The sequence below is a fragment of the Elaeis guineensis genome, chromosome 1, assembly GCF_000442705.2.
Source record: "Elaeis guineensis isolate ETL-2024a chromosome 1, EG11, whole genome shotgun sequence".
NCBI lineage: Eukaryota > Viridiplantae > Streptophyta > Magnoliopsida > Arecales > Arecaceae > Elaeis > Elaeis guineensis.
The window spans coordinates 61,620,428-61,629,003 of NC_025993.2; positions in this window are offsets into that span (position 1 = coordinate 61,620,428).

Genomic DNA, 8,576 nt, shown 5'->3' on the forward strand with positions numbered 1-8,576 from the left:
GTGTCTAGGTTAGAGCAAAGAGAAGAAGAAGAGGGTCTTCTTCTAGAGTTGCTGGGTTCATCTCTTTCCTTCCTCCATCTGTAAGTTTTCTAAGAATATCTTATCTAAAACTTCTTCTCCTACTTCTCATCTTTGAAAGAGTCTAAATCAAAAAGAAGGAGGCATCTGATCGACCATCGAAGAAGGATCAGCGCAGTACTAGCATACTGTGCTGATTTCCTGGATCAGAACTTCTGATCGTGATTCATGGACTCGTGTGGACGACTTCTAGAGGCTAGACGCATGTGCAGCTCACAATATCATCTTCAAGTCTAGATCAGCAAAGTTAGAACGTCTAACTTACAAGGTAATAGATCTGATCTATTATATTTTACATACATTAGATATGGTATAGAAACATGTTGATATGATCAACATGTAGTTCTTGCTCTTTATATTTTAATTTTTGATTTAATACTATATAATAATCATGTAATAGAATCTTAGATCTAGGGATTCTCTAATTTTATAAGATAAATTTTGATTTATTTTAGTCTTCCACTGTCTAATCTTGAAAAAGTTTCAAGATCTAACCCTGAAATCCTAGATCTAGTTTTTTCAATTGGTATCAGAGCCTAGGTTGTTTATTACATGATTATTTATACATGCTTAGATTATTTCTTAGATTAGATCTAATTTATAATCTTATTGTTAAATTTAAAATTAAAATTTTTAGATCAATCATGAACTGTAGGTTGTCCTGTTGTAAGGTTTACCCCTTACAGTGCAAAGGTTGTCATAGTTCATGTAGATCTATCTTTAATCATAAATTTATTAGATGTGATCTAGATTAAATTTATGATTTATTAGATTTAAAAGGTATTTAAATCTAAAATAAAATCTTTTTGTTAATAATTTTCATGCAAAGAACTATCATATATTTGTCTGAGAAATTTGTACAATTTAAAATTGAAATTGTTTCAATTATATGAACCTGTTTAGATTAGATCTAAAGTAGTTTCATGCTTTTTTTTACTTGCATTTTGATTATGAATCAAACACATAACTTGGTTGGTAGAACCATATTGTAAAATATTTTACAAACATGAAAATTATTTTCGAAAAGCCGACCCCCAACCTTCAGTCCAAAACTTAATTGAGAATTAAGAAGTTGTTTGATTAGGTTCTAGAATTGTGAATTGAAGAACCTAAGACACAAACAATAACACATTGGGTTAATGGGTTAGTGAGAATTAGGTCCATTAATTGGGTTAGACCTAAAGTTAGATTAAAGATGGACTTAATTAGAGAATTGACTAAATCTAATCAATTATTGTCTTAGATTAGGTCAAGGATTCTCTAGATCAATTACAATAGTTATAGTTGGTCAAGTCCATATCTTTAACGAGAACCAAATGGACTTGATTCTTGGCTAAGTGGTCTAGCACGAACTGTTAGGTTGATCTAATCGAAACTAATTAAATCAGTTGGTATCTAAGAAAAACCAGACCGGTGATTTTTAATTGGCAGCCTGCTTATTTGGCCATTTCTGATGGTGTCTAAGGCAAACTTTCACAGATCCTCCCATCGATCGAACTTATCTAGCCTCTCGATGAAATATTATTTTGATCGGATCACTTGACTAATCGAGTTGACCCATGTCAGCTAGGTAAATCAGTGTGACTAATTTAGGTGCTCCTAGACCAACCCTTTTAATGGTCTCTCTTAAGCTGACTTGGTGAAGCCAGTGGGAGGATCATGATAAGCTGGTTCATCTGACCTCATCCTCTAAATCAATTAAACCCTCTAAAATTATTAGATCCTTAAAATAAAATAGTTATGGCGATAACTAGATCAAAGCCTCCCATTAAGTGGATAATAATGGGTCCATCAGTTGGATAATCATTGGAGGCCCAAAGGCCTGGTGCTTATCGGTTGATGGAATTGTCATTCATAATATGATTTTTTGACTGCATCTTTCTAAATGGTGGTTAGGTTAGCCAACCAAAGTTGGGCCTAATCATTCATTGGCTAGATGGGTCAAGTATGGTCATGTTAATGGTTGGACCTAACCAGACCTTTTCAGTGGAGGCTAAAGCCTACTGATTAGGGACTGGGATAAAATTAAAATTACTAAAAATTATTTAGAGAAATAATTGGTTATGAACCTATCCTTAGATGTACATGGGTTGGCCAACCAAAATTGGGCTTGTGTGCAGTCTAAGTGGATTCTAGTACCCACTAAGAAATTAGGGTAATTCCTTGAATTGGAGGTAAAGGCTACTAATTCGAATAAAATAATGGGAGAAACCTTTTGATTAAAGTCCAAATCTTTAGATTTAATGAATCAATTACTAATTAGGTTATGATTTTCCTTTGTGCAGATATGGCCACTTCTCTATCGCTTCGATCATTGTATAAGTTGGTGGGATCCAACTTCGGTAGCCAGTATCGAAAGTTGAAGATAGTCATGGAGTATGAACGGATCCTATATGTGATAATGGATCCTGCACCTGAGGAGCCAGCAGCCAATGCACATGGAACAGTCAGAGACACTTACCAGAAGTGGCTCAGTGATCGGACCATGGTGTGCTGCATCATACTGGATACCATGAGCAATGAGTTCAGTCACAGATTTGAGATGACTTAGCCAAAGGATATGCTTCAAGTGTTAGAGGATGCCTTTAGCACATCTGATGATGTGGAGAGGCATAAGACTAGTTGTGCCATCTTCAACGTCAAAATGCGGGATGGTGCCTCTATCACTGATCATGTATTGTACATGATCGAGCTGATGGAGTGTTTGAGCAAGCTCGGCTTTCTCTTACATGAGTAGCTTGGAAAAGATGCAATACTGAACTCGCTGCCCAAGTCTTATCTCCCATTCCTCACTCATTATAGATAACAAAGCCTAAAGTAAACTACCACGGATTACTGGGGTTGCTTCAAAACTTTGAGAAGGATCACCAACTCCACAAGAGTCGGTGAGCTTAGTGGGAGGTTCGTCTTCTGGTTCTCGACCCTTTAAGAAAGGGAAGAAGAACAAGAAGAAGAAAGTAAAGAAGGTGCAAGTTCAGGCTGGGACATCAGTGCAGGGCCAGACCAGAAAGATCAAGCCCGATAAGAGTCAAGCTGAATGCTTCTTTTGTAAGAAGTGGGGGTACTGGAAGAGGAACTGTCCTCAATACATTGCCTCCCTGGACCAAAACAGGCAGAGAAAGAAGCAAGCTATTGCTGGGCAAGGTATTTATATGATAACTCCTTGTAATTTCTCTATTTGTGATATAACTAACTGGGTATTGGATACCGATAGCCCCTTACCATATTTGCAATTCGTTGCAGGGATTGCAGGTCAGTAGGAGATTCGAGCAAGGTGAGAGGTTCCTGAATGTTGGAGATGGAAGATCAGTTCCACTTCTAGCATTAGGAATCTTGAAACTTGTATTTGAGTCCCATACCGTTGTTCTTAATGATTGTCATTTCTGTCCCAGTTTCCTTTTAAACATCATTTCTGTAGGCCTTCTGGTCAAAAATGATTATAAAATTTCAATAAAGAAACAAGTTTGTAATATCATTATCAATGGTGTTACTATTTTTTGTGGACATTTGAACAATAGTGTGTATATGTTATCACAACCTGTTAACGTAGTCTATTCCATTGGCAAGCATCCTAGATTAGATAGTATATCAGATACCTACTTATGGCACTGTAGGCTAGGTCATATAAACAAGAACAGGATAAACAGGTTGACTCAAGAAGAAATTCTCGAAGTCAGTGATTGTGAATTACTTCCAACCTGTGAATCCTGTCTTCTTGGTAAAATGACCAAGTCACCTTTTATTAAAAAAGGTGAGAGAGCTACTAAGCTCTTGAGCCTAGTACAGACTGATATATGCGGGCCCATGAGCACAAGTGCTAGAGGTAGATATTTCTACTTCATCACTTTCACGGATGATCTATCTAAATATAGATATATCTATCTGATGAAACATAAGTCAGATTCATTTGAAATATTCAATCGATTTCGAAGTGAAGTAGAAAACAAACTGGAAAGAGTATTAAAACTCTTCGGTCTGATCGAGGAGGAGAATACCTTTTTGATGAGTTTCTTACATATCTAGGAGAGAATCCCATTCTCTCCTAATAGACTCCTCCAGGAACACCACAGCATAATGGTATGTCTGAAAGAAGAAATCGGACTCTGTTAGACATGGTCCGATCCATGATGGATTTTGCCAGCTTGCCGATATCCTTCTGGGGATATGTACTCGAATCGATCTGTTATCTGTTAAATAAGATTTCAAGTAAGTCTATAATTTAGACTCCATATGAGATATGGACAGGACGTAAGCCAGCACTTTCATACCTTAGGGTCTGAGGGTGCTCGACCTATGTCAAACGGTTAGTTACAGATAAAATTGGACCTAAGTCTGACAAATGCATATTCATAGGGTACCCTAAAGAGATCAAAGAATATTTTTTCTACCATGCTGATGAACAAAAGGTGTTCGTCAGCCTTCAGACAACTTTTTTAAAAAAAGAGTTCTTTGGTGAAGGAACCGTTGTCTCTAAGGTTGAACTTGATGAAGTTCAACAGGTAGAAGGATCGACACCAATAGTTAAACCTGAGTTGGATTTGATTAGATCAGATCTGGAGCCCAATGTATCTGCACCATTAAGGCGATCCGATAGAGTACCGCATCAGCCGGACAGATACTACAGTTTCTTGGTCCGAGATGATGATCCCATCGAACTCGATGAGAACGATGAGGATCCGATCACCTATATGGATGCAATGCAGAGACTTGATTCTAAGAAATGGCTTAAAGCCATGCAATCCGACATAGAGTCCATGAAGGTCAATGATGTATGGACATTGGTTGACCCACCTGAAGAGGTTAAACCCATTGGGAGTAAATGGGTCTTCAAAAGGAAGAGGGGCGTAGATGAAAATGTGGAGATCTATAAAGTCCGTCTAGTTGCCAAGGGGTATCATCAACGTTATGGTATTGACTATGACGAGACGTTCTCTCCTGTGGCAATGCTCAAATCCATTCAGATAATGCTTGCAATAGCTGTCCATCTGGATTATGAGATCTGACAGATGGATGTAAAGATAGTTTTTCTGAATGGAGAGCTGACCGAAGAGGTGTATATGATACAACCTGAGGGGTTTACATCCACAGATGAGTCCAAGGTGTGCAAGCTTCAGAGATCCATTTATGGATTGAAGTAAGCTTCCTGGAGTTAGAACATGCATTTTGATAAGGTGATCAAAATGTATGGCTTCATTAAGAATGGAGAAGAGTCCTGCATCTATAAATAGACAAATGATCCAGTTATGGTATTCCTTATCTTGTACGTAGATGACATTCTTTTAATCGAGAATAACATCCCCACACTACAGGGAATAAAAGTTTGGTTGTCATCGCAGTTCTCCATGAAGGACTTAGGTGAAGCATCCTACATCCTAGGGATGAAGATCTATAGGGATAGATCTAAAAGGATGCTTGGGTTATCTCAGTCTACGTACATAGATACTGTGCTGAAGAGATTCAACATGGAGAATTTCAAGAAGGACTATCTACCGATAGGCCATGAAATTTCTCTCTCTAAGAAGGATTGTCCGATAACTCCTAAAGAGAGAGAGTGTATGAGTAGAGTCCCATATGCTTCGATCGTGGGATCTATCATGTATGCCATGACATGTACAAGGTCAGATGTGGCATACTCACTAGGAGTAGTGAGTAGATACCAATCTGATCCTAGAGAAAACCACTGAAAAGTGGTTAAAGCTATCCTTAAGTATTTGAGAAATACTAAGGATCAATGGTTGGTTTATGGCGAGTCAGATCTGAAACTTGTGGGGTTCACAGACTCCAACTTTCAATCTGACCATGATGACAATAGAAGCATGTCGGGTTATATCTTTACTCTGAATGGTGGAGCCATCTGCTGGAAGAGTTCCAAGCAGCATACTGTGGCAGACTCTGTTTGTGAGGCGGAGTACATCGCAGCATCGGATGCCGTGAAGGAAGCTGTGTAGATGAGAAAATTCATCATCGAGCTTGGAGTAGCACCCTCCCTCGATGGTCTAGACCTGCTCTACTACAACAGCACTGGTACCATAGCTCAAGCAAAGAAACCCAAAGCACACCAGTGGATGAAGCACATTTTGCACTGCTTTCATCTGGTCTGAGAGATCGTGGATCGAGGTTACGTCGATCTTCAGAAGATTGACGGAAAGGAGAACTTGACCGACCCCTTCACTAAAGTCCTGACAATAAAGGAGTTCAACAATCACAAGTCGAAGATGGATATTAGATACTGTGCCGAGTGACTTTAGGATAAGTGGGAGTTGTTGAAAAATATGTCTCAAAAATCAATCGTCAACCTGTTGACAGTTGAGTAACCTTGTATTGTAATTGATTTGTTAATAAATAAAATATATTTTTGATATTTTCATCATAAGTTTTCATCTTCTAATGAACATCGTTGTTGTGATGAAGTCTTTAGAACTATTTAGGTTCGATAAAGAGAGGATTTATCGATTAGTCCTTAAAACTGTTCACGATCAAATGATAGGCTATTAATAAGGATGACAGCTTCTATCGAGCATAGGTCACTGTAGGCCATATGGGTTGGTTGTTCTCTTAACCAAAGAGTATGAAGATACTGGTATGACATACAAATGAGATGTAAGGGTACATCATAATAGAACGTGACCAACTCTAGAGTATTCTGCTGTCGAGAATGTCTCTGATGGGATATAGGTATAAGTGTCTCTTAGACCTGAGATCACCTCAGTGACTTGCAAGTAACTCACTGTGCTTTGGTACTAGACTAACTAAATTTTTAATTCAGTGACGGAAGGCTTCTGGACACAGTCAAATACTTACGAAGTCAGAGTGTGATCGAGATGGGATTGACCACTCCAAGAGTTAGAGAAGAATGAGTCGCTGTATTTCAATTTAGCAAAACCTTGGCCAGGGTAATCCATCAGATGGATTTGATATTTTGAAATACAATGTGGACAACCTGATCAGAGTTGACAGTTGAACTCTAAGGTGTTCTATGAGCATTTTGGTCAAGAGGATGAATTATATAGAAACTATTTCCGCATGGGTTCTAAGGATGTTGTTCTACACATTCGACTTATTCGGTCATTGGGTATCATTGCTAGATGGTCACTTCGATTGGTACAAAAATTTATTCCTGTACTACCGACTTAAGTTCGGACCTATGAGATCAAACACATTAGAGTTCATGATCCGATCGGATGGTTGATCAACGATTAAGAATCATTCTAGGGTTAAATGATCAATACGATTAACATTTAACCTAGTGCAAATGTTGCAGGAGGATCGATTGGCAATTCGATTACTAATTGGCTTAATTTGATTAAGCCAAAGGTCTGAGATTAAGTCTAATTAAATATGATTTAATTAGATTTGATTTAGGCTTGATTGGATCAAGTCCAATTAGTTTATTGGATAAGCAAGTGCAAGAAAAAACTAGTCCTAATTCAAATAGGACTAGGGTCAACCTAATTTCTAATTTAATTAAAAAATTAAATCAGATTTAAATCTAATTTAATTTGATTAAATTAATCTTTTAATTATATTAAGACCTATTTTAATTAGGTTGATTTAGTTTTGGTTTGATTTGGTTTGAGAAACCAAATTTGAACAAGTCATAGATTGAATCCTAGTAAAACTAGGATTCCACCTTGTGCCACCTTAGCCCTCCACGCCCACTCTCTCTTATCCCACGCCCACTCTCTCTTATTTTGTGTGACACCCTCTCTCCCAGGTCTTCACGCACACCCAAAATTTTTTTCTCTTTCTCTCTTACATGGAATGTGGTTGTGGACCAAGTCAAAGTAGGAATTAGTTTGGATTTCAAATTCTATGAGATAGAGTTTTAGGAAACCAAAATTTTTTTCTTATGACACTAATTTTACCTAGATTTTTTTTTAAAATTTTTATGGCTTTTATGGCACATAATATGCACCCTTTGCTGGTGGTCCACGACAGAAAGAGAAGGAAAGGATGCCCAAGAGTTGGGTGCCCCTTGTCTTGCCTTGTTTGGATAATCCTTGACTAGGTATTTGACCTAGACAAGGACTCTTCATATCTCTCTATTTAAAATAAATTTCTTCATGAAATTTTTGTGAAACATAGAGCATTGAGAGACCTTTGGGGCATCCAAAAATCAAGGAGAAAGAGTCTTGGGGCATGGAGATTTAATAGACACAAAACTAGGTGTCTGGGTTAGAGCAAAGAGAAGAACAAGAGGGTCTTCTTCTAGAGTTGCTGGGTTCATCTCTTCCCTTCCTCCATCTGTAAGTTTTCTGAGAGTATCTCATCTAAAACTCCTTCTTCTACTTCTCATCTTTAAAAGAGTCCAAATCAAGAAGAAGGAGGCATCTGATCGATTATCGAAGAAGGATCAGCGCAGTACTAGCATACTGTGTTGATTTCCTGGATCAGAACTTCTGATCGTGATTCGTGGGCTCGTGTGGATGACTCTTAGAGATCGGATGCATGTGTGGCTCGCTACATCATCCTCAAGCCCAGATCAGCAAAGTTAGAAC